Below are 26962 nucleotides of genomic sequence, written 5' to 3' on the forward strand. Positions count from 1 at the left end.
CGGTGCCCCCGAGGCCTCGGGCAGGACGGACCCTGCTCGGCCTGAGGCCACCTCAGAGGCGGGGGTTGGCAGAGGGTGCTGCTGGGGTGTTTCGCAGAGGATGGTCTCAATCTAGGGCTAGGGAGGAGGGGAAGAAAGGCAATTAGTTTCCTAGTTGAGGACTAGTGTCTTCTTTTTCCAGTTAGCTTAACCTGTCACATGTGTGAGTATTTTAATGCAACAATAGAATGTTAAGGTGTGGGAATAAACCTTAAAGATCAGTCCCAAGCCTCCCTGCCCACAACTCCCACTAGACCAGGTTGCTCAAGGCCTCATCCACGCCGGCCTTGAACACTGCCAGGGTTGGGGCATCCACAGCCATCCTGGGCAACCTATTGCAGTGCCTCACCACCCTCACAGTGAAAAAAAATCTTTTAAATATCTAACCTAACTTTTCCCTCTCAGTTTTTACTCATTACTCCTTGTCCTATCGCTACCTTCCTGCCAAAGAGTCTGTCTCTGGCATCACTGTTTGCCCCTTCAGATACTGGAAGGTTGCTGTAGGTCTCCACACAACCTTCTCCAAGCTGAACAGACACAACTTTTTCAGCCTGCCTTGACAGAGAAGGTGCTCCAGTCATTTTACCAACTTTGTGGCCTCTTCTGGACTTGCTCCAATAGTTCTATGTTCTTGTGGTGGGGACACCAGAACTGTACCAGTGGAGACCCCTCCAGACTGGGTCTCACAAATGCAGAGATGTAATAATAAACTCTCCCTAGAGTTTTTTACCCGTTTCCAGTAAGCAATGTGCTCCAGGGTGTAGCAAACCATCAAATTAAAAGATGAATGGTTTTGTCTGATACCTCGATGCAGACAGCAAATGTAACTGGGGGGGGGGTGATATACAGCCAGGGGATTGTTACAAAGCTAAGCAAATTGAGAAGGTCTGGCAGGTTTTACAAAGATGCTGATAGACATCTGCATCCCAAAATGCCATATGCATGTAGCCTCCTTATTTGTTTAGGCTTTCCTGGTGGGGAGCAGTAAGGGAGCAGGGAAAAGGATTTTTTGGGGGGAGGAGTGTGGTGCACAGGCTTCTGTCTGGGTGAAGTGATGCCTGGACACCAAGAAATATTGATTCCTGCCTGGCCATAAGCACCAAAGTGATTACCCAAAAATACTGAGCTGTGGAAGGGATACATTCCAATTTCTGTTCTCCTCACTAGAAAGGATCACTTCAGGTTCAGCCCATCATTGTCAGGCTTTCATTTTAAGTAATTTCTCAAGAAGTTAAAGGTTATTCATCATTTTCACCAAGATAATGAATATCCTTGTCAGCCAGATGAAATGTGCACATCAGCAGGTAGAGTGCACCTCACAGTAGATGGGTATTTCCATAAATTGAAAAAAATATTTTTGGCCACTCTTCCTTGTATTCTTTCATATTCTTAGGAGGAATAACTGCATGTGGAACATGTTTCATGCTTAAATAGTTAATTAGAAAAACTTGACAACTCTGGCATGACCCTTTTGAGGTCAGAGGGTCAAGAAGTAACAGAGAGACCTTCCCTTGTCATCAAAAATGAAAACTGCATTTTCATAGTTTACATTCCAGTACTTTGTTCTGGTGGCTTTTTAGAATCAGTGAAATTGTGATGTTAACTTACATCTTCTTGTCTGTCAGGCATCTTTCATCTAAAGAGAGAACTGCAGAGAAGAATTGCATATTTGAATGGACTGTTAGCACAAGAACAACACTTGACAACTGGCTACTTCACCCTTGCCCTGAACTTCCTGTGCAGAGCTTACCATGATTGATTTTACAGGTAGGTTTTCTGTATAATATTAAACTAAATCAGTCTGTTGGCTGGTCTCCCAGGCAGGCCACATGAAAGAGACCCAGACAATGTTGTTTTGTTCAGTGTTGAGTTTTACTAGGTTTTACAAATCAACCCTTTCTTTTTCAGAAGTGCATGTGGAGAATTTTAAGGCTATCACTACTGTTTGACAGAACCCATTTTTTCTGGTATTCTAATAACTCTTTCATCCCATTTTCTAAAACAGGACTCTCAGAGTTATTTCACTGTGTAGTTAAGACCTTTCTCTTGCAAACAGATGTGTAAGCAAAGTAGTTGCAGCACCAGGGCTTAAATTAGTTAGCATTTCACATTGGTTTCCATTGTAATTTCTACTATAAAATGTTTTCTCTTTCTGAATACTCTGTCTAGGTTGAAGTAATTTAAAAGCATGAAAGGCAAAAAGTAGTTATACCTTTTGTGCTTTTGTAGAGTTTTGCTGTTAAGAGGACCTTATGTTTGCTATATTAACTGGAATTTTTATGCATTTTCTGTCAAAGATTTATTGTTTAAGTTTATTCCTTTGATATATTTATTCTATAATCAGTGACTCCCAAGAAGATGCAGGTTGTTCAAGGAGTATGAGTTGCAGGGCACAAGTTATGTTCTCTGTAGCTGTATGCTGGAACCAATAGTGTTTGGAGTCAGCCTGTATGCTTTCCTGATCCTGGGATTTTTGCATTCTTGGATGGAGATGGTTAGCTTAAATAAGTAGAAAGATCACATACCCTAGCAGTATAGATTACTCTAAAAGAATGTAGGTAAGTGGGTTGTATTCCTTCCAGGATGAGAAGAACACAGCTTTTCCTTCTTAATTAGTAGTAATTTATTCCTAAAAAGTTTCCAGTTCATAATATTTTCCTGACCAAATACCAAGTACTCTTTCTTTGCTAGGTAAGGGTGAGTAAAATTCAACCGATGCTGAATTGAATTGTGTGATTGGGCAAGGCCATGAAAGAAATATTTACAAAAAGACCCCTCCGCAGTTCCAGGGGCAGGCTGTGCTTCTGGGTGATCTGTGGAGACCTTGGAAGGAGCTGTCAATCATTTTTATGAACTGTTAGCTAAGCATGGGGAAGCTTGCATTTATTGCTGGATGTTGACTAAAAAAAATTGGATAGAGTCCTAGACCTTTATGTTGAATGGGGTAAAATTAATTAACTGCAAATTTCCAGACCAGTGACTAAGAAAAGAGGCCATTTATGATATTTATGGTATTCCCTAGAGTAGAAGCTGGAAGGAATGAGAGTGTAATCTACCATCTCTGACCTGCCTTAGTAGGCAGGAGTTTACATTTCAGCACTCTGCCTTGGGGTAGGCACATTATCTTGTTCCAGTTTCAGCCCTTGGTTTATCTGGTATTAGGTTTTGGAGTTTTTCCCCTTATGGGAGAGAATGGTCAAGTTGGAACCCTTTTCTTTCTCTCCAATAGAACTTGTCTTCTTGATTCATAGTATCTCAAGTTGGTACAGCATTTTGCTTGCATCGGGATAGGAAAGTATGGTTTTTAAAAAAATAACACTTTATATTAGAGAGTTCCTTATTTTGTCCTTGCTCTCCCCTGGAGAGAATTCTCCTGCTCGCAGATAGTGGGTCTGGCTGTATACTACTGCCCATCTAATCATATTAGTGATTGTATTTCAGAGTTGACTGCCGTTTTTGGCCTGTGGAGCAATCATGGCATCAGCAGGTGTCTGAGAGAAAGCACTGAGCTTCTACAGCCTGACCATCTTTAATCTTAAACTTCCCAGGGAGATAAGCCATTAGCTACATACAGAGCTTCCTCTAGATGAAAACTGTGGTCCTCCTTCTATCAGAGATTTACCTATAGAGCTTTTTTGTGTGGGTCATGCAGTAGAAATCCTTTATGTTCTTTCCATAAATGGTTGTGTCCCCCAAAACAGAAAGAAATCCTGAAAGTATTTCCTGAAAATAGAAATAAATATTAGAAATACATATATCAAATGTTGTAAATAAATATATGGTAGTTGGTGAGTATTTGTGAAATTGAATTTACTATTGTAAGCAACAAAGAGCAACCCACATTCAAAGAACGTAGTCCTCAAATATATCAAATGTTGTAAATAAATATATGATAGTTGGTGAGTATTTGTGAAATTGAATTTACTATTGTAAGCAACAGAGAGCAACCCACACTCAAAGAATGTAGTCCTCTGTCCCTCCCAGTACAGCATGTTGCACCTCCTTGGCAATTGCAGACAGAGGGGAAAAAGTAAAAAAATCTAATAAGTTGCTGTACATTTTTTAAAACATACATGGCTGGATAAAAGAGGAAGACCCTTTTAATGAGTTATGCAGCATAAACAGAATCCTTTTTAGGCAGGAGAGAAGTCATGTAGAGCTCAATCCATAGCACAAATCCATAGGAAAACAGTTTTATTGTTTCCATTCTTAACGAAATATCTTGCTGGTTTGCTGGTCTAGATTCCCACCTCCTACTTCTTGAAAAAGATAAAGTCTCCCTGAAACTGCATGACATTTTGTATGGTATTCTTAACAGTTTTACTAGAAATAGCAAGATGCATTCTTTTTTTAAAAAAATGCAGACTAGTTTGTTATGGGATGATAAAACCAGATTTACTATGATAATCTGTTATTTTGACAGGGATACTGACCTGAAAATTTCAGATTTCAGCTGAATTCTGTCAGATGTCAATGGAATACTCTGTAGTTGAGGAAGAATATTGAAGAGAATAAATTTAATTGTATTGCTAAATTTTTCATTGCTGTTTTTTAAGGTGTTACAATTTTGTCAAGAAAATGTCATTCTTGTGGTTTTTGATTTAAATAGGCAGGAATATAAGTGAATTTCTGTACTACTTTGGGTGACACTTGGCGGAGTACAAACTGCTTTACTAAAAAGCATATTAGGCAGTAGACAGTTCAAGACTTCAAGACAGTTCAGAGAAACCATAGGATGAATTGAATTCAAAAATCACAAGAAAGTGAAGCAAATAATCTCCCATTGGGGCTGAGAGAATACAAGGAAAAGCTAAGCCAGTTTGACAAGCTGTAGACATAAATGTATTTAGAATAATATAATTTTCAGATTTCCACTCCTCAGTGATGCTCCTTTTTTGGGTAACAGCTTTTATACCTAAAGGCTGCAGTGGTGAGCCATGCAGTACATTGACAGACAAGTGTAAGGATGTTTCAGGAAGGCCTTCATGTCTTTGGCACCTACATGGAAGAGGGAATGTATGGAGTGATCATGTAGGCTGTCAGTAGTTCCTGAGTCTGGTAGCTTGTGAGAGGAAGTCTGCTCTAGCTCCATGCTTCCAGATTCAGCCAGCAGTGAGACTGAGCACATATTCCCAGCGCACCTATTAGATACACGAGTGTGCAGATCAGCACAACAGAAAACACAGCATAAACAATAGCAATGGATTCACCCTGTTGCCTCCCTGGCTGATCAGTGTTGAAGCCCTTTAATAGAAAATGTGCATACCTGTATGTATATTGTCGTGGTTTAGGAATGGTACTCCCCAATTCAGTGCTCCCACTGAGGCTCTCCAAACCACACTGCTGCTCTCTCATTCCCCTATGTCTCCCCCACCTTCTTGCTGCAGCAGCATTGGAGGCCAAAAGGTGATTGAGATAAGAACGCTTTACTGGAAACAGCAGTGAGATAAGAAAACAAACAGTAACAGCAACAGTAACAAAAGTATACAGAGAGAATGATTCATATGCAGAAATGTTCACCACAGATCTCGGGACAACCAACAGTACCAGAGAGCTTCTCTGCCACATTTTTCAACAGGAAAGAACCTCCTCTGCCCAGAAGAGCGGGAGAGATCCTTTCTTGTGGCCTGCAATGAGGTGTGGTGGTACAGAATAACATCAGGGTCCTGGCCATGCCATGGCAATTAACCCTGTCCTGCCCCAAACCAGCAATATATATGTATTTATACACACACATGTATATACACACAATATGGATTCATTTAGATCCATTTCATGCAATATGAACAAGACAGCCAGAGGATCAGGCCCATGGGTTATGAAAGGCAGGTCCTACTTGACCAACCTGATCTACTCCTGTGACCAGGTGACCCACTTATTGGATGAGGGAAAGGCTGGGGATGTTGTGTACCTAGACTTTAGTAAAGCCTTTGATACTGTCTTCCACGGCATTCTCATGGAGAAACTGGCTTCCCACTGTGTGCGTGGATGGGTGCACTCTTTGCTGGGTAGAAGATTTGCTGGAAGGCCAGGTGGGAGTGGGTCTCTTCTCCCAGGCAACAAGTGATACAACAGAGGAAATGGCCTCAAGTTGCACTAGGGGAAGTTTAGGTTGGATATTAGGAAAAATTTCTTCACAGAGAGAGTTGTCAAGCATTCAAAGAGACTGCCCAGGGAAGTGGTGGAGTCATCACGTTCGAAAAAAGTGGTTATGGCATTTGAGGAATGTTTTAATGGTGAACATGGTAATGCTAGGTCAGTAGTTGGACTTGATCTTAAAGGTCTGTTCCAACCTTAACAATTCTATGAATCTACAAATTTGCTCTACAGCTTTTCTTCTATTCTGAATAATTTAGCATCAGTTGTAATCTTTGTCACTTTGCTGTCTACTCTTCTCTATATAATTTGTGATGAAGTTGAATAAAATAGCCCTTAGTGTAGATGCAACTGGACATCTGGTGATGAACTTCATCATTATGAAAAATGTCCATTTGCCCCTACATTTTCTTTCTTGTATTTTATGTAATTATTTATCCATAGTAAGATTATTCTGTGGCAGTTTGGCACTTCAAAGGCCTTAGGTGAGTGGTCTTTCAAAGGCCTGGTGGAAACCCAAATGAACTTTTTCATTCAGATTATCTATTTCCATATGCTCTAATAAAATCAAGGAGATCTGTGAAACATGACTGGTTTCTTGCCAGGATCAGACACCACTTCTTGCAGTAAGTCTCCAGACATGTACATGTCAATAGATTAATTCTTGCAGACAATGAGGAAAAGTAAGTTACATGCCTGGTGCATCAACTTCAAGAATTTAATTTCTCAGACACTTAGTATCCCATTTGTTTTTTAAATCAGTTATTACTTGCAAAAGTTATTAAGTCTGAAGAAATAGAGAGACAGCATAACTACAAAATCTAATTTCTCTAAAATAGGAAATTTCCAATTTTTCCTGCCTTATTCACACTGGTGATACCTTGAAATTACTTCAAGTTAGATTTTATTATCCAGTAAAATATTAATCAGCATAAATGAAGCTGTCAGAAAGCTACATAAAAAACTGCCATAAATAGATCTCTTGTTTTTTTGTATATTCAGTTTGGATTAAAGCTTTTGATCATTCAGGGTCAGCAGAGACCATTATGGATATGTACTCATATCTGTGTTATATCAGATGCCAGGAAATAGTACCCATTTATTCTGTGTGAAATCTAATGCATTGTGGTCATTTGAGAGTTCAAGTGGCATGCTGAAGAATCTACCAACACATTTCAATAAAATAGCACAGTAGTTTATTACCTTCATTTAAAATTTGCATTTCTCTTTCTGGTCAGATTTTTCTAGCTTTGCATTTCAGCCAGTGAATCTTGTTATGTCTTTGTCTTTCTAGAAACTGAACACTGTTCTGCTAATCTGGTACTATGTGTACTTAGATTTGTGTCACTGTCAAAAAATGCTTGTACATTTCTTTTGTTGCTTCCTCTTCCTCACTGTGGTGTTAAAAGGGACATCTGTACTCCTACATTTATTACAACATTTTCACAAGAAAACTAACTCTGGTAGTTACTTTTCTGTTTCTTCTCTTTTTACTAAGAGAAGAACAAGGGAAAGAAGTTTGCCTGGTGAATAAATTCCTCCTAGTGCCACTTATGTTTTTCCGTGCCACAAAGAGGAAAGTCACAGAGAGTAAACAGTCTCTCCTGTGCTAAAATCTATACAATCTCTGGCATGGCTGCCAATCATGTATTGCTTGATGTGAAAAACAAAACCCTATTTCAGCATGAGCAGTTAATGGTATTGACATTGCTGAATAGCCAATTCAGCTCAATATTACTGGGAAAAAATGTAATTTGAGCAATCAGATGGATGAAATTAATTTTTTAAATTATAAAGCAATCTTCATGGTTAACATTTTCTTTAGTTACCATTTTTTAATCATGTGTTTTTTAGCGTAGCTGCATTTGTCATGTTGCTGGTAATGAAGTTAAGTTTAATTTCTCCTATAAACCTTTGTGAGGGCTGTGTATAATTCTGTTTGTGTCAGTACGAATTCTGATTCATCAGTTCAGATTGTTGTTCTGAAGTCTTGGTTGCTGGAAACAGTGATTTTCCTCCTTGCCAGGAACTGATTATTTGTTTTCTTCCCAGAAGAAAAGCTTGCTATTTACTTGTTCATAATATGTACTTTGTCTGCCTGACTGATATTTGGAGTCCATTTGTAGCTTAGGTGTTTTTCAAGTAAAAATCTTCCATGAGTGAAGCAAGTGGATCAACACCAAGTGGGTAGATTTAGCAAGGCAATGCATTTAACATTTAAAATGTAATTAAGGGTGGATCTCTGCCTCATGACCTTATTGGCCATCACTCTGCAAGCACTTAGGTTTGTATTCAGCTTTGCCACTGTACGTGTTCATGAACCAGAGATGTCATGGCCTGTTCCTAGGGGTGGTGGAAGCCTCCTTCCTTTTCATTTAATTTGAAAATACCTACTTTTATGCTAGGAAACTTCTCCCCATTTATTATTTTTCCTATTCGCTTGTGAGGGAAATCAGTGTTAACCTTGAATTAAGTCTAAAGTAGCATCTAAAGATCACTTCAGCATTCTGGTGTTGAAAGGAGAGCTGACTGCTCTGACTTGTTGAGTTAATGGGAGATTATGTGACAAAGTACCTTTCTTAATTTGGGAGACCATGAGAGGAAGAAAACATGGACGTGAGGCATCTTTGTAGGTAGGTAGGTAGGTAGGTTGGTTGATTCATTGGTGTGGTGGTGCATAATTTTCATATTACCTTTCTTTTTTTCTTCCTCCTTTTCAGGACTCAGCGGAAGTCCTGACTTTGCTCCTGTTATCTCTATAGGCAGTCCTGTTCTTTTCCACTTTTATGTGAAAAAACAGCTTATATAAGTAAAGATGAAGGGACCAAGACACAAACTGAATTAAAGAGGGTAGTTGAACCTAGTGAGAATTATCCAAATGCATTTAAAATACAAATGTTATTCTATAAATGTTTTTTGTTCATGTTATTTGATTTTAAATCCTTCTTGTTTTACATTAGGTAGCATTAAAAAGCTAGCAGTTACCAACTTTTTAATGTAACTTACCTGGAAACAGCACTGTCAAGTTCAGCTTAATGGTTGCTCATGTTTTAGAGAGCAGCCTGTATGAGTATACATTGAGAGAAACTAAGTTAGAGCCAAAAGGTCCAATGGGGATTTAAAAACAAATTGGAAGACTGATACCATGATACATGTTGGAAGTTACTCTGTTAGTCTCAGCATCCTGACTAGAACATGGTTTTGATTATTTATGTTCTGTTTCTTCAAGTTCCCTACTATGTTTTACTCTTAACTGTTGTAGCATGTGGCATGGCCTGTCCTAATCCATTTCCTTTGGGCTGCAGCAATTCGCATAGCACAACATTTTCCTCCAGAAGTGTAAACAGCTTTTCCCTGTGTAAGTTGGTAGAACAGAGGACACTTATTCCCATGGTATGCACAAAACCCATAAATGAATCTTTCTGGATGAAAGATTCTCCGTAAGTGTAAGATCATTATCACAACTGCTATAAAAACCTGAATGCTGCTTGGAGAGTCTTAAATATACTTCTGACACTCTTTCCTTGCTGTAGTGCTAGTTCTTCAGTGCTTTTCCTGCTCTTTAATCCTAATGTTCTGGAGTTTTATTTAAACTGAGAATCCTGGCTCCCACAACTAACCATTCTTCAGCACAAACCGGTCCCAGCACCTTTTACAGGAGGTGCTATTAGCTGTGAAATACCTGTATCAATCAAAGCAGAATACAAGGAATATATCACTATTTAAAGTAATTTACATCTTAAGTTTGGCATATAATTCCTCAAGGGATGGAATGATATTTAAGCATCATGCTTAGTGAGCAGTGATACTAAATGTTCTCTAAGAATACTAGTCACTAATGTCTCAAATTATCATGACCAATAGTAAGATAAGTTTTTTATCCTGTCCAGTCTCCAGTTACAGTAATTTTTGACCTTTCACAAGTAGAAAATTCAGAGGGGAAAAATGAAAGATAAGAAAAACAAATATAAAGTAAATAGCCTTCTTGTTCCTGCAGTCTATAAGCTGGTGATAGATGAACCTTCAGGGATTTAAAATTCAGTCCAAATGAGCATCTAGCACTTCAGATTGTTATCAGATGAACCAGTCAAGTCTAGAGAGCTCTTACGTAGGTTTACCATTCTGTGCTGTTACAATGAAATAACATGAGGATAAATTTCTTAATTACATCTCACCATTTGTTGTATCAGAACAGAAACTGGAAGCTGTCTGAATCTGGACTGCATGTCAGTTTAGAGAGACAGAGAAAAGCCAGAGATTTCCTGTTTGTTTGAATTATTTTGTTCTTTCCCACTAAATATGTTGGCTTGAACAAAACCCCAAAATTTAAATACCTGACTGTGTTTATATGTGCAGAGATGTGCGTGCTTCTGTCAAATATACATTATTTATCCACACATCTATGTTATAAGAGAACGCTCAGAGACACAACATTAACATTTTCAGTGTATTCTTATTTCCACTTGTGCATAATGATCAGCCAAAGGTTAACATTGCAATCATTTTGCAACTATTTGCAGAACATTAATTATTTCTTCTCACTTTAATGTGTCATTGTAATTAATTCACATTGCAGAATAACATTCAAATTTAATTTACCTAGTTCAATTTAATTCTGAGTCCTTGTTAGAATGTAGCTTAAACAATGACCGCATTTTGTGAAAATGTATAACAAGAAAATAACATCTGCTGCACTATGCTGGCAAACACCAAGGCTAATGAATGGTTGTCAGTATCAAAACAGATGTCTGTTAACAGTTTAAAAAATATTCTCTACCAGTCAAAATAAATCCCAAAATTAATTTAAGTCTTGTTTGCAGTGTGTGGCTCAAGTTGCTTTTCTATGGTGAGGCATGTTGAAAAATATTGGTAGATTGAAAGGTTTCCGTTCCCCTTAAGAAGTCTGCCTTTGGGGTGACATCAGATTTGGCTTGTGGAATCCATAAAAACAGTTTGATTTGATGAGGATTATCTTGTCAGTAGAAGAAGGCTTTCCTAATATGCTGAATATATTTATCTGCATAGGAGTATTACAGTTCAAAATTCTGAAGGGTTTTCCTTGGAGTGGGAAAGGAACATTTAAGGGAAATACAGATAGCTGTATCATGCAATCAAGGGAAATAAAATGGAAACAACTTCAGTGCTCTCCAATCCATATGTCATATTCTTAGCAGTTCTCTGCATGTATACCTTGGATCTTTTTAGATCTACCCCGTTTCCCAATGTAAGCAATGTAAACACCAATACTTAAGGAACAAACTGCACACAATATCCATAGGCCACTCTTCCATTTGTCTCTCCATACTCAAGTCATATTAAATTCAGTTCCTTCTTTTTCCTGGGATGGCAAGTTATTTTAAACCTTTCTTGGTTATCCAGGTCAGTATTAGGAAAGTTCATTTTCTAATGAGGAGTCTTATTTTTTCAGCGGAGACATTTCAGTGTACTGAGTCAGAGGTTTGCAGGTCAGGATGGAGCCACGAGTGCAGATTCTAAATTATTTCCTTGAATGTCTAAAATTTTTTAACCTTGTAACAGTGTCTCCAGCCTGTCAAGTTTCATAGTTCCAAGTACACTTTCATGGAGATGTGAACATTACGCAATATATTTTGATCATTTTTTTCCATAATGGTGACATTAATACTTGAATAACTTCATCATGATGTTATTCTTTTTCCTTGTTACTTTTTTCTCCAAAGCAAACAGCATTTAAGAAGATTAATTGATTTTGGAGGATGAGTCAACAAATTACATGTTGTGTTTTATCTTTATCATTCACAGAAAATTACTGCTACAGTGTGTCAGTAATTCACAATGGCATATAAATAGGACTGAATCCAGCAGAGATCATAGTGTGGCAAACACTGCTCATTATTCAATTTACTTCTATGGACATCAAGAGCAATTAAAAAGGAGTCTGTAGGTGTTACAGAGGCTTTTACTGTTTTGCCAGAGTAATCCCTAAGTATTGCACATACTTAAACAGTTACAGAGGTTATGAGTAGTGCACAAGTACAATGCCACTTAATGTAAGCAGTCTTTCACCACTTGCACTGTTAAAACTTGCTGGATTGCTGTATAATTCTTACTGAAAAGTGCAATATAGTTTTGTACCTGAAGTTTTAGATGTATCTTCCTCCTTGTTGTAGGTATTGACTTGCTCATCATAAAGGCTTCTCAGCAAGATGCAATAAAACCCATGGGAAGAAGTTTTTCCAAATGATTTTCTGTCTCCACAAAGCAACTTTTTATGAACTACTTACTACTTCAAAACTATAGATTTGGGGTTTTTTTTAATCCTCTCATCTTAGTTTCTTGCAAGTGTGAGGCACTGATTATCTTGTAGAAACCACTGAACTCTGACTTCTTACTCCTTTGATGCTTCTAATGTTGAATTGCTTCTCCCAACCAAGAGAAGAAGCAAGGCAAGGAGAGACCAGGGTACAAGGAGAGAGAATTTCCTGTGCTTAGAAATTAAAAAAGCCATGAATTATAGTTGATCCCACAATTACAGTTTATGGTGCACTAGATGTATGTGGAATTCTGGAATAATTATACTGTGTGAAAAGTTGGTTTCTTTGGTTTCTCTTTGTTCTTTTCTCACAGAATCAGTTTTAAAATTGCTTCCTTCTCTTATGCCTGGTAATAGACTATGCATTTACAGCATCACTAAAACCAAAACTAAGAGACAGAATGTGGCCTCTGAGCAGGAAGTTTGGCTGTATTCTGACAGGATGGCAGAAAATCCTCTTCTATTTTTATTTATTTATGTAGAATTGTAAGAACCTCTCTTCTGTATATTTTGTCCTGTGAGATGGAGGGGCAGATTTAAACTGACAGTGGACCTCCAAGATTGTATCCCAACTTCTGTCTCTCTTTTCCATTGCCAGTCTGACACATTTGGCACTTAGGGTCATACCGTAGAGATCATCTCAGCTGCTGTGCTGCTTCTTGCTCTGCATTAAAGCTGCACCAGTGGCGGAGTGTGTTGAACCTGAACATAGATTGGAGTGCCCAGGAAAACTGGAAAGCAGTGAGGAACTACGCCAGGAGCTACAGTGCTGGTGCAATTTTGGAGGATCTTGATGACAGACTGGCTGAGTTGCTAACAAAATGTCTAGAAAAGAGAGTGTTGTCCTTGAGTGTGTAGAAGAATTATTTAAGAGACATGTAAGGAAAATAATTATCTGAAGAAAAGCAGACTTTAGAAATATAATCTGCTTGAAACATGCAAATTGAGGGGAATGCAAATCAGTGAAACTTTTTGTTCAGGGTAATCAGTTTCTTTCATTCTACTCCCCCAGTCTTGTTCATGTGTTGGAAAAAGAGAACTGGTGGCAAGATACACTGAAAATAGTGGCAGACAGACAATAAATTCTATACATTTCTTTGTATTTTCCTATCATAAAAATACAGATGTGGTAGAATATAAATTCTGACTTTCCCGAGGAACTTTCTCTCAAAAGGATTTGCTAAATGGCACTAAAAGAAACAAGAAAAACCCAACCACAACAAAAGCTCATCAGAAATAGTAGCATTCCTCTTTTTGTAAAAGCTTATGTGTTTTTTGAAAAGTCTGTATTTATAAAAAAGCTGGTTTGGGACATAGTTCATAGTAAAGGTGATAGTAATTTTTCTCCTCTTACTTCTTTCCTCAATATCCTAGGGTCCAAGTAAATACCAGAGCATACATAGCTCCAAAATTAAGCTCTTTATAATCAAAATTAACTGTGAATTTTATATGCTTATTGCACATTGTAGCCACCAAATATCACTTTTGGCAGTGTCCTCAGTTAAAGACGAACTGTGAGGCTTGAGTTGTTCCTTTAAAACAAAATAAATTGAAATGAGCTATGAGGGCTAAATGGAGGAATAGCCTTTTGCCTGTGTTTGATATCTTGGTGGAACTATGGCACATCTGTCAATAGCAGCACTGGTGTCCTTTATGCTGCTGGCCATCTTTTGTACAGAAAATCTACCAAGCTTGCTTGCAGTTTTTTAAGATTAAGAAAGATTAAGTAATTCTCTCATCTATAGAATTAGTTTCCCTCTGTAGCATGAAGAAAATATAAGGCATTGCATGGAAGTTTGGAGACCATAAAATTGGTAGGATAAAACAAATGATGAAGGTACTGCATTATAAACTAGGAGCATTTGCACATAAAAAATGAAAGCCTGTGTGTTTCAGAAGCACAAAGATGTTCATCCCACTTGCACAGTGGGAGCTGCATCTTGAGAAAGAAAGCTTCAGAAATAGCAGGGAAGGGCCAGGGGTTGAGGGGTAGTTGGTTGAACACGTACTCCTAGTTTTTATGCTGAGACTGAGTAGCTATCACAGTCCTAGGCAGTGTAGCTGAAGGAATCCAGAGTAGGGATAGAAAACCACATTCTGCCATTACACAGCCTGTTACTGGGTTCCTTATCTGTGCTGGTGTTAATACACTTAGGAAGGAAGAGACGAGAGAAAAGTGGTATAGAAAACTCATTAAGTCCCCCAGAATAAAAGGTAAGCTCTCAAATTTACCCACTGAGGTGACTTGAGGTGACATATCAATCTTAATACACACAGGAAGATTTGTACTATGGCAGTTTTAATGAGCTGTAATAGGGGAATTGGACCAACTCATAGTAGAAATAGAGTGCCAGATTTTCTAATGGGATGGTAATTAGCTCCTGGGTCGTAGCAGTCATGATGGATTTTCCATCACTTCCAAGACCTTAAATCTGATTGTGCACTTCTCCATACAATTAGTTTTGACTGCAGCTTATTAAAGTGGCTTGGGTATTGTTGTGTGAGAGTGTCTGCTCTGGCTAGATGAGTGTTTTCTGTTTTAAACTTACTTGTAGTTGATGTGCATTCCTAGTAACAGAAAATTCCAAGGTTCAATTTTACTGAAAGTAAAAACCATCTTTAAAAGTGCAGATCCCTGGAATACTTCCACTGTGTTGGAAGGAATAGAAACACTCTCCCTCACTGTGGTTCATCTCTCAAGGCAGCATTACTTTTTTTTAGATTGGTCTCTGCTCATCCTGATCACCTATGTCCTCACTGGATCTCCGGTGAGACCTAGCAGATCACCAAGTTCTTGCTACTATTTTTTAGCAACACTAGGGAGTGATTCCCTGGACTGTGTCTTAGTCCTTGTGGAGAGTCCTGCAAATTCCAGTAGTCCATGCTACTTGTAATGTAACAGATTGGAGATTAAATCCAAACCTCTTAAACTGTGTGTATAGCTGTGAAAGAATTTGATGCTGCTAATTTGGGAAAGGTTGTTCAGCATTTCTGGACTACTCAGAGGTTGTTATGATTCTTCTAATTCTTCAGATCTTTGAAGCTGTAGTTTTCAAGCTGGTTTTGTTCAGTGTAAAAGTATATTACTTTCAAAGCTGGCTATAATAAACTGAAAACAAGTGCTGCAGTTGCTTCAGCAACATAACTTGGAGTGATAAGGGGAAGTAACCCCTCTCCTCCACAAGGAGATGGACATCTGTGGGACACATTCTGCTCTGTGATAATGTTGTTACTTACATGGGATTCTACCGGTGTGAGGGGACAATATGGTGTTCTTCCCACAGACAGGCTTGTATTTGATAAGAGTGGCATGTCTCACAGCCAGTATGGTTTCATGAGAGAGGGAAGTCCTGCTTGTCAAGCCTGATTTCCTTGTATGACAGGGTAACCCACCAAACTGATCAAGGGAAACCAATAGATGTAATCTTTTTTTATTTCAGTAAAAATTTTGATACTTTCTCTCACAGGATCCTTCTGGACAAAATGTTTGGCACACAGCTGGATAAACACATAATGAAATGGATGAGCAGCTCGTGCAAAGGGTCGGGCACAAAGGGTTACAGTGAATGGGGTGACATCAGACTGGGGACCTGTCACTGGTAGGATTCCAGAGGGCTCCGTCCTCAGCCTTGTGCTCTTCAACATCTACATAAATGACTTGGATGCAGGACTGGAAGGGATACTGAGCAAGTTAGCAAACAATGCGAAACTGGGAGGAGCTGTTGACTCCGTTGAAGGCTGGGAGGCCCTAAAGAGAGCTGGGTAATCACCAACCATAGGAAGTTCAGCCAGGGAAAGTGCTGGACTCTGCACCTGGGATGGGGCAACCCTGGATATATGGACAGTCTGGGGAATGAGATGTGGAAAGCAGCACCATGGAAAGGGACCTGGAGGTCAGTGACAAGTTGAACATGAGCCAGCTGTGTCCTGGCAGCCAGGAGGGCCAACCCTGGCCTGGGAGGCATCAGGCTCAGCATCATCAGCCAGGCAAGGGAGGGGATTGTCCTGCTCTGCTCTGCACCTGGGTGGCCTCACCTCAAGTACTGGGGGGCAGTTTTGGGTGCCACAATATAAGAAAGACAGTTAGGGAATGCCCAAAGGAGGGCAATGAAGATGGTGAAGAGCCTTGAGGGAAAGGAATTTGAGGAAACATTGAGGTTATTTGGTCTGTTCAGCCTGGAGGGGAGACCTCATTGCAGTCTACAGCTTCTTTGTGAGAGGAAGTGGAAGGGCAGGAACTGATCTCTTCTCTGTGGTGACAGACATCACTTTATCACTTCTCAGTGACAGGACATGAGGGAATGGCCTGAATCTGTTTTGGATATTAGAAAAATGTTCTTTACCAAGAGGGTGGTTGGGCACTGGAACAGGCTCTCCAAGGAAGTGGTTACAGTCCCAAGCCTGATAAAGTTCAGGAAGTGTTTGGAGAGTACTCGTGGTCACGTGGCGTTGCTCTTGGGGCTGTCCTGTGCAGGACCAGGAGGTGGACTCAATGATTCTTATGGGTCCCTTCTAACTCAGAATATTCTGTGATACTGCGTTCTCAGCAATGCACGAGGGAGCTCCAGGAGAACAAAAATCACGTTTAATTTTGCAAGATGGAATGTGTCTCATAGGGGCTACCGCTTTCTTCCCCACTTCTCCTTTCTTCTCTGCCCTCCCTTCTCTCCCACTGCCTTGTTTTGACTTGTACTCTCTGCTTCATTTCTGCCTGCTGTGCTGAAGAGATGCCATCCACAAGAAAGCCTCCAATCAATGCACTGGACATATAAAAAGTTCTGATAGGATCCAGAAGCAGCTTGAACCTGACCTAACAAACAGTCATCTAAAGATACCAAATCATCCATTATTGTAGCAGCTTTAGTTGCATTAATTCCATCTCGTAGAAAAAATACCTCTGAAGGGAATGATTTTATTATCTGTAATTTTAGCTAAACACTTTACTCCCTGTCAGTGTAATCTCTCCTACTTTTATGAGTCACTATTGTAGCATAAATCTTTTAATATTGTTGTTTCTGGACTAACTTGCTGATGGCTCATCACAGCAAGGTTTTTGTTTGTTTGGGTTGTAAAACCAGTGTTTTTTCAATCAGTTTGGTTTGGACAAAATTGATTCTAGTAAAGTCCCCAACATGGGAAAATGTATTAATTCTCAAAGCTGTGTGAGTAGCTTCCCCAGGCTGCCCAGAATTACACAAGGGAGGGGTGCAGTAAAAGTCACTTTTTCCCTTTGAACATTTTGAATGAGTGGGCTCAGAGAAAGAGTCTCAAAGAGACTCCTGTCCTTCTTTTTAATACAGTCTTGTTCAGTGTTGTGTTCAGTTCATATGTTAGTCATGTTTCAAGACTAAGGTGATCGTGCAGACCCCGAGATCACCTCAGTTGATTAGAGCATGGTGCTAATAACGCCAGGTTTGCAGGTTCAATCCCCCTGTGGACCATTCACTTAAGAGCTGGGCTTGATGTTCCTTGTGGGTCACTTCCAGCTCAGAATATTCTGTGATGCGAAGAGGAGAAAATCATCCATTCAGCTTCATGGATGTAGTGATTTATGTTGTAGTTTCTGAGTGACTTATGTCTCTGGCTTCCCTCAGTCCTAGCTGCAGTCGAAGGATGGTGTCTCCTGTACTTGATAGCCCTGCTCTTCTCTCCCCACTGTTCAGTCCTGGGCTGATCCTGTCTGAGAGCTGAGCAGTTCTCAGGGAATGCATCTCTACAATTGCAATAGAGATGCCAAAGCTATAAATGACCCGACTTGCTATTATCTGCTCTAGGTTTGTGTTCAATGTGCAAATTACAGTTCCAGAAGGGAGAAACAGTAGTCTTTGTATTGCAGCAAGGCTCCAAGCTACAGGAAGTGTAACTTATCTTGCAGTGCTGACCTTACTTGCACTGCATGTGGATACAGAGTAAGTGAGGCCTGCCCTTGGCTCCTAATGTGTGTTGTGGACATATGGCCTCACTACCTTGAGCAGTCTGGTTTTGTTATAGAAACCACAAGTTAAAGCAATGGTATTGCTTATGACCTGTCAGGGCTTGTAAACCAAAACATTAGCTCTTCAGAACTTTCCCTCCTCTGTTCTTTTAAGCATCCATAGCTAAATGTTTTGTCTCCAGCCTTTCATCGGTGTTCCACAAAGGCCAGCATCACAGAGTACTACACACAGCCAGCTCTGCTTGGCTGTGAGTTCACTCCCATTATCAGAGACTGACTGTCCTCAAACCAGTATGTGTTATCCACAGAGGCCTACAAAGCTAGTTAAAATAGTCCATGCTTTTTCTTGTGGGGTGAGGATGTGAAAAAAACCCCAACAACTTATCTTCCCTATTCTGGTACAGAGGATTTACATTAACTAGTTTTCACTGTCTTAAGTCTGTGAAGGAAGTGGAATTTTATCTTGCTTTTCTGGTTCTGTAGACAAAAAGTCCTAGCATGTGCAATCAGCTGTCAGAAAGTTCCAACAATACTTTCTGAGTTTTCCACAATTGTGGGGTCTCTGTCATGCAGTACATAATGATGTACTGTATTGGGCTTTAGAGACCTTCTGCAAATTCATTTAATACCAACCATTTAGGGTTCAGTGTTTATTGCAAGCTTTGGAAGAACAGGGTGATGTAGATTGTTAAGGAATATTTCCTGCCCCTTCATTTAGGAAAGATACTATTCAAGTAAAAGCAAAGATGAATGCTTGTACATAGCAGGGAAATGCAGACAGAGAATAGAAATTGCAAGTCCTGCTCCTAACTGAGAAATAACAATTCAGTCCTGCTGTAAAAGTCTATTTGGTTTAGGCTGGGGGTGACTCTGTGAGGTGGTTTGCTGGTTCTGGCTCCTTGCTATCTCACAGCAGCCACAAACACAGCCACAAATCCTGTGGAGGGTGCGGCTGTAGAAATATCTACAGGGGGGTTCTTTATCTGGTGACACAAGTGCTGTGTCATGCTGTTTTCTCAGACTGGATTTTGAAAGTGTTTCTGGCACTGGATTTTTTTTTTTTTTACATCTCTCTCAGTGCAGTGTGAAGGGGTGCAAGAGTATCTTCTACCTCTAGACAGCTGTCTTGTCTTCTTACAGCATTTTTTCCTAAGTCAAGCAGGTTTTTGGGATCATGTCTACTTGGTCCATGAACAACTTTTGAGCTGGACCAATATGTTTAGGCAGATTGGCAGGAAGACATTGATCTCAGGGGTATAATAATCCTACAAGCTTCAGGAAGAAGCCAAGGAGGAGGGAGAGAGACCCCTTGTTTGTGTCTCCACAAGAAAAATAAAAATTGTGGGACAGACTTGAGCCATTTTAGACAGCAGGAGTACACTTAGGAAAAAAACAACTGTATAATGCAACATCTTGGTGGTCTTCTTCACTTACCCAGTAGCATCTGGCATCATTATTTGCTAGCATCTGTGTCACATTTTATTTAAATTGTCCAAGGTTTTGAAAAGATATGTAGAGGAAACATGTAGGATACACATAGCCTGACTCAAATATAAACTAGATGCCTCTTGAAATTGGCAGTGGATAGTTCAAATTCACCATATGTTAACAATTAAAGAATAAAGAGCGAAAGTAGGCAAATAGTCATAAAATATTTCTTCAGAAGAGTGTGGTTTAGAGGGAGGCAGTACTCTCAGCACACAGCAGATGAGACCAGTATAATTTGGTGCCATGTTTTTCATCTTGCTGTTTGATGTGTTACCTCTCTGGGACAGCACTATACTACAATTTCAGCTTGTAGGTTCAACATGATAGAGCTCCTCCCAGAGGTGCTGCTCTCTAGAGCAGGTTGTGTGGTGCTGTGCAGTGTTTGTCTTCCTTGATTTTAACCAGCTTCATTGTATCTCTTCTCTGGGCGTTTTCCTGCAGCCATTTCAAATTGCTACAAAGATAATTCATGGGTATTTGAATAACGTGTATTTGGTGTGGCTTCTTGTAGGAAGTCATGTCTGCTTTCAGTATCTGAAGGGGTTTATTATAAACAGTTCAGACTACTGGAAGGACAATAGGTGTGGTTTGGATTCCAATTTATTATCCAAATAGTGCCATACAGTTCTAGATGGGAAAAAATTTGGAAATGTTAGTTTAAATGTCAGATCTACCAGAAGTTTCTCCACAGCCTGGCACCCTAGTAGGCAATTTCTTCATTCAGTCTCTCTGTTTAGAAGTACTTGTTGCCCTTAACCAGAGGTGTGGAAGCTGCTCATATTGCATCAAACCAACAGCATGTTTGGTATCTATAGAGAATTTTTGGTGACAATGCAGCAAATCAGAATTTTGTAAGAAGAACATTATTTATTACCTGATTAATATAACTGAGGAAGAAAAATGTGAATACTTCTTCTCTAGGAGCTGGCACAGGAAATAGTATTTTCTGATTGTGCATCTAAGGAAAACAAGCTTAGATATGACCTAAACAATTCTTTTTGCAGGTTATAGTTTTTTGGAAATACATTTCCTTTATTATCTGTAGCTCTTGTCTGCCAGCCCAACATACTATAAACTGCTGTTCTGATGACTGTCAGCACTATTGCAAATATAATACTCGATTTGTGGGAGTTCTTACTGAAAGTTTATTTGCAGTTTAATGCCAAAGGGTCAACTTGAAGCACTTTGTGTTGAAAATGCCATTTGTTTCTTAATGTCAGAACAAAATAAGCGCCGAGTATTTATTTTCTTCCAACATAACATTGATATAGGAATACAGTTTCCAAATGCCTCCCATCCAGAGGCATTTTCTGTTAGTTGTTTTTGGGTTTTCTGGATGTGAGGGCTGTGCTTTGGGCTGGGTGTGCTAAAAGGTTCCTTAAGGCTAGCAAGTTCCATTACTTCACACACACATTCCTAATCACTTTGAAAATATGCTAAATATCAGCTCATAAATTAGTTATTTGCACTTGCCTCCTAATATTGCAGTCAGTATGTAAGAAGCCACCTATAGAATATCTTTATTCTTGTCTTGTGTGTGACAAATCTGGACAGATAATCCAAGGTGCTCCAAAGAACTGGTCATGGAATTGCTTATTTTCCTAATGAAAATGCTTGATTTTTATGAAAAGCATACAACCATAAAAAGTCACAAGTCCCAAAACTATGTAGGATTTTTTTTTGAGGTGAAAACCAAAGCTTTTAATGAAAATTTCTGTATTTTTATCTTTTACAATGCAGGTTGGTTTTGTGGATTTTTTTGTTATTGTTGGTTTCTGTAGGTTGGTTGGTTTTTGTTTGCTTGTTTTGGGGTTGATTTTGTTTTTATGACAAGTTCCAGCAATTTCAGTTTCTGGTTTCCTTTTGTTTGAAAAAAAAGGTATCCACATAGATTAAAATTTGTTTATTGAGGTACATTTCATAAGATTATAGTACTGAAGCCTTTTTAACATTAACTGAAGCATTTTTAAACTTAAAAAAAAATCTGAATGCAATTTGAACAAGTCATGCAAGTAAAATACCCTGTCCCTTGATAGAAATGCAATGTGGATGGTTTTAGATCATGATAAAAACACTTTGGAAATGTGTGTTGCACTGTTGTACTTCACCATTTCTAAGGTAGCTAAAAAAGGTACTGTCCAATTTGTTGAGTGGAAATTTCCCAAACAGTACAATAAATTGGAAGGTTTTGTTATGCTATGTTGCGTTCTGTGAGAGTATTTTATTCCTACATGGAAAGAACCCAAGGTTTAAAAAAAACCCCCAAACACAAGAATATGATGTGTTTCGTGGGCACTACCCAAAAATATGCAAATATGTCTAAAAGGCCTGGAGGCAGATGGTGGAAAATATATGACATTAAGATGTTTCTCTACCTTTTACTGTAAAAGTTGGATTTCTTGGTCAAAGAGAAGAGTTAGAGGGAGAGTTCAACAAACTGTAAAATGGGATTAATAAATCCAGTATGTTAACAAAGTATGGAGGTTACTAGGCAGGATGGCTGCCAAGCACACGGGAATAAGTGAAAACCATTGAAGTGAATACATAAAAGGCTTCTGCTTTCCTTTTGCTAGAGGGAGATACCCTTCGAATAAAGGTGAAGGAGGTTCAGCAAAATGGAGAATACATTTGCCCAGGTACACATTAAACTTGTATTTCTCAAACTCAGGGGCTTATAGAAAGGCAGTCTTGAAGAGGTGAATCTATGTTTTAAAAACAATTTTTCACTGCTAGGAAATATTTCTGGAAGACAAGCATTTATTTGCTTTTACTGCCAGCAGCTGCTTACGCTCTAGAGCAGGTGAGTCAGTATTTAGACTTGTAGCCAATATTTGCAGATGCTTTTCACTCTCACAGTCTGGTGGGGCTTAATAGCTGCTCCCAGTGGAGAAGTGCTGGTCAATATGGCAGTGGCATCAAAGGGGGTATTGAGAGCTGATAGCTGTGTAGATGTGGTTTGTATGGTTTCAGACAAAATTTGTTTGAAAGAAAGGAAGGATAATCACATGTAGATGGTAGGCCAAATAGAGAGTCATGTCTGTAAAAAAATTGAGATATGTAACAAATTCAAAGAATACTTGTTTCTAGAGTCCTACCATGAGGCAGGGTTTACTCCATCTTTGTCCTACCCTGCAGGGCTACTCTGAAACGAAAACTTAAAAAATAAACACAGTGTAATGCATACACTCAATAAATGTAAACAGTTTGTTTAGTTCTTTCAGAATGGGGCTCAGTAGTGGGTGTGATAAACAGGAAAGAACGAAACAGTGGTTTTTTGGTGTCTTTTATCCTAGCTAAGTGAGATGGACGCATCAGGACAGCTTGACCTCTGAAGTCTTTCATTCTTTCCAGTCTGTTGATACTAATGAGGCTCTCAGGCAGAGTGATCTCCCCTCTTCTGTCATATCTTCACTTCATCCATTCCTGACACCCTCTCTCTTTGTTCTCCACACGAAAAACTCATTTACTTGTTGTCTTGCTGGCTGTAACTGCTGGGGTTCATTTCCTTTCTGTGCATTTTCTTCAAAAGGCTTGAAATGTCACATAGCTACATGTCCTGCTGAGATGCTCTTGTCTTATTAATGTACCAATGGGTGTTTTTTAATGAGAAAACATGAAAGTACCATGAGCCTCCTCTGCACCTCCCCAGACTGATCATGAGAAATTGATGAATTGTGTGAAGTCTGCAAAGACTTGGGAATTCATTTTAAGTCTGTTTGGCAAATATGCACAAATAAGAGTTTGTTCTTTAGGAAATGGTTTGAAATTGGCTTTTCCAAATAGCATATTTTTATGAGGGCTCAGAGCTCTGAGGCTGAACACAACCTGGCACAGTATCCCCAGAATGATATGACTAATGAATTCTCCTAATGCAATAAAGACAACTTACAAAACAGAGGCTTGCATTAGCTGTTTTTACTGACTTCTGTCTCTCGACTTAGTAATTTGGGGCTCATATATATTCTCTAGCAAGAGCCATTAGATGCTCATGGGGTGGGTTCTTGCTCTTACTGCTGATCTCCTGAGGAAGCAATACAGCACAGACCCCCTGACAGGGACCAGGTTCCTCATCTCAAGACTGGGTTTGTAACTCTGATAGTGAGTTGTAGGCTGAGGCAAAAGTCATCATCCCAACAGTGCTCTTGAAGAGAGCTCTGGTAGGTGTTTTCTTATGAATTTGAGAGCTTCGCTTTCAACTCTCTGACATCAAACTCTTGGTTTAAGTGATGTTTGCTTTGGCTGCACCTTTTGTTCCATGGTGTTCATTGTATAAGAGATAAGAGAAGGCAGGAGAGCAGAAAAAAAAAAAAAAAGATAAGCAGATGTTTAATCTCAGTACTGTGTTTTAAAGAGGCCTGGAGAGAACTGTCTCTCTGTCTACATTTATGCTGTGTGAGGCAGGCCCATTGCAGCTCATGAAGGAATGGTTTGGTGCTTTCCTTAGTGGAGACCTTCTTCTCTTGTTTTTTTCTACCCACCATGTATGGACTGTGCATGATTTTGAATTAAGGGATGTGGCTGGTATCAGTAGGAATGACAGTACATCTAGAACCAGGGCAAAATATCCAGGACCACAGATTTAAAAGCTTCAGCTTTGGGTTAACAATAGGGTAGTTGCTATGGCAAGGGGGTTTTTTTTGTTTGTTTTTTGAGTGTTTTTGAAAGTATGTCAAGCTCAAAATGTGATATCACAAGTTATTTATGCCTGTATTAGTTTCAGGAGAAACTGAGGCACAGGTTCTGGACCTAAGGGGTTTCCGAACAGTCACACTGCTGATCTGAAGAGGTGGTGTACTAGGCTGCAGCTGGGAGTGTGTCTTTGACTGCTGTATGCCTTTCCTGTGCAGCGTCCCATGCCAAGATACTTCCCATGCTGCAATCAATGCATGTCTTTGCTGCTCCAGGGTCTCCACATGCACAGTACTGCATAGTTCCAACCCCAAAGTGAGGACAGGAGGGTTGGAACTAGCTAAACTTTAAAGTCCATTCCAACCCAACCCCAAAGCTAAGGTTCTATGATTCTATGCCAGATGGAGCCACTCAGCACAGCCATGGCCCTTGAGGCTGGCTGGATGTGCTGTAGGGCACTCTGAGCCAGGTGTGTCTCTGCTGCAAGCATGTGAGAAGCTGCACTCTTGGCAAGGAGCAGGTCCTGTGCCCCATTCCTGAGATTTGCTGGGCCTGCACTATATTGTCCACTTTATAGCTGAGAGTAATGTGCTTGCATGAAACAGGAACAAATGGGGCAGAGTCCACCTTCTGTCACCTACAAGCAGTTCCATGTAAGAAAATGCAAAGAGCCACCCAAAGACAGAAGAAAGGTTCATCTGATCACTATCCTGTTACTGGTGATAGCCAGCTGGGGAAGCCTGTAGAGGAATATAAGAGCACAGCAAACCTGTAGTGATCTCTCCACAGAATACTCCCCCAAAATCCAGGGATATATGGCTCAGGTACTCCCTGAAGACAATGGTGGTAACTTTGTATTCAGGAGTCCTTGACAGATTTTCATTGTGAATTTTATAATTTTGTACACATACACACTTTTACACCTATTCCTGCTAAGATGTTTTGCAGCTCAGCCACGTATTGTATCATCAACAATCTCTCATTTGCTTTGAACTACTGGCCACCTGCTAATCTCATTTAATGCTCACAGTGGGAATTATACTTTGACACCAGAAGATCCCTTGCTGAGCATGTGATGTGTGCTGCATGGGCAAATGGGAGTCATAAAACAGGGATGCTTTTGGTCTGTGCTTTGTGAAGGCATATCAGACTACCACTAAAACTCCTTTTCCACTGCAAGAAGTGTTTCCAAAGAGTGACTCACTTTGCACTGTCAGGTAAAAAAAAAATTAAATCCTGAAATCTAGTGAAGCCTAGGGGAGGAGGTGTGGGAAAGGAACGATGAGGAAGTTTCAGATGAGACCTTGTCTTGATACGTGCATTGAATATTGTAACCTAAAATCCATTTATAGTGAGGTCAAAAGTTCAGAAGAAAATAAAGCACTACAGGAAAAGTATGGCAGGGATTTCCCTTACAAAAATACATCTCAAAATGTGAAACCGTCCTTGAGAATAAGAACAGTAAGATGTAACAATAGCGCACAAGACTGGATGGATAAGTTATTGATGGCAGCAGATCTTTAAATTACATAGAGCAGTGGGGAACACCCATTGCTAAAAGATAACACATGCATATCCACATATTAATACATGTTCTTTTTTAAAGTCTGGCCTCCTGTGTTGCTGATTTCATTGGCAGCAGCAAAATAAATTTTGCCTAATCTCTGATTTTCATTCCAGATAGCATCTTCCTTTTCCAGCAGCCAATAGTTCCAAGGATGTAATGCAAGAATAGTAGCTTACTGTTATGAACTGGTGCTTTGGCCTTGCAAATAGTCCTGACTCCTGTGTTGATGAGCTGTGCTGTTTTTTTGTGGGTTCTGCACCTTCAGGTTTCAGGGGATTACCTGCATGAATGATGCTTGTGGAACTGAGATCATTATAAGTGCATTCTGTGGGCTCAAATTAAGTTTTCGTATTATAAAAGCCTGTCATTAATTCTTTCTATTTCATATTTGTGTGTGTTTATCAAAACCTTATTGTGATCATAAAATCAAAAGGGAAACCACTCAGGAGCTTCTAGGATTTAGGTTTTCACAATGCCTAACATCCATACCTTCTTCCACTTACAGCCTCACACATTTTGAAACAAAAAAGCACTATTTTGGTGGGTTCACACCCTGAAGTTTGGGGAGTTTCAGTCATCACAGTAGTATGCAAGAAAATGTAGAAACATCCATTTTAAGGTGTTTTACCCATCACTTTTCTTGAATGTCATCCCTGCCAGCAGAAGTCTGAACCAGACAGTTGCCACTGAAACAACACACTTAACTGTTCTGACCAGATGATTGTCTAATCTCTTCTTAAAAACCTCCACTGATGGAGAGTCCACATTTTCCACACACAGTCTTTGAGTGCTAAACTAACCTTCCCGCTAGAAAACTTTCATTATGTCAAATTCACATCTCCCTTGTGCAATCAAAGCCATTAATTCTGTTCTATTGCAACAGGTGTTAGGAAGAGTTCCCTGCTTTACAGTACCA

General features: G+C 39.5%; 1 protein-coding gene across 1 annotated transcript in view; it reads left to right on the forward strand.

Moving 5' to 3' along the window:
• The first annotated feature begins 74 nt into the window (after window positions 1–74).
• Window positions 75–26962, forward strand: part of SIPA1L2 (signal induced proliferation associated 1 like 2) — a 254937-nt gene continuing 228049 nt past the window's right edge. Inside the window, exons 1-2 of the mRNA XM_064413831.1 lie at window positions 75–607; window positions 1665–1806. The gene's annotated coding sequence lies outside the window, so the exon portion shown is untranslated. The remainder of the gene's footprint in view (window positions 608–1664; window positions 1807–26962) is intronic.

The sequence above is a fragment of the Passer domesticus genome, chromosome 3 (assembly GCF_036417665.1).
Source record: "Passer domesticus isolate bPasDom1 chromosome 3, bPasDom1.hap1, whole genome shotgun sequence".
Taxonomy (NCBI): Eukaryota; Metazoa; Chordata; class Aves; order Passeriformes; family Passeridae; genus Passer; species Passer domesticus.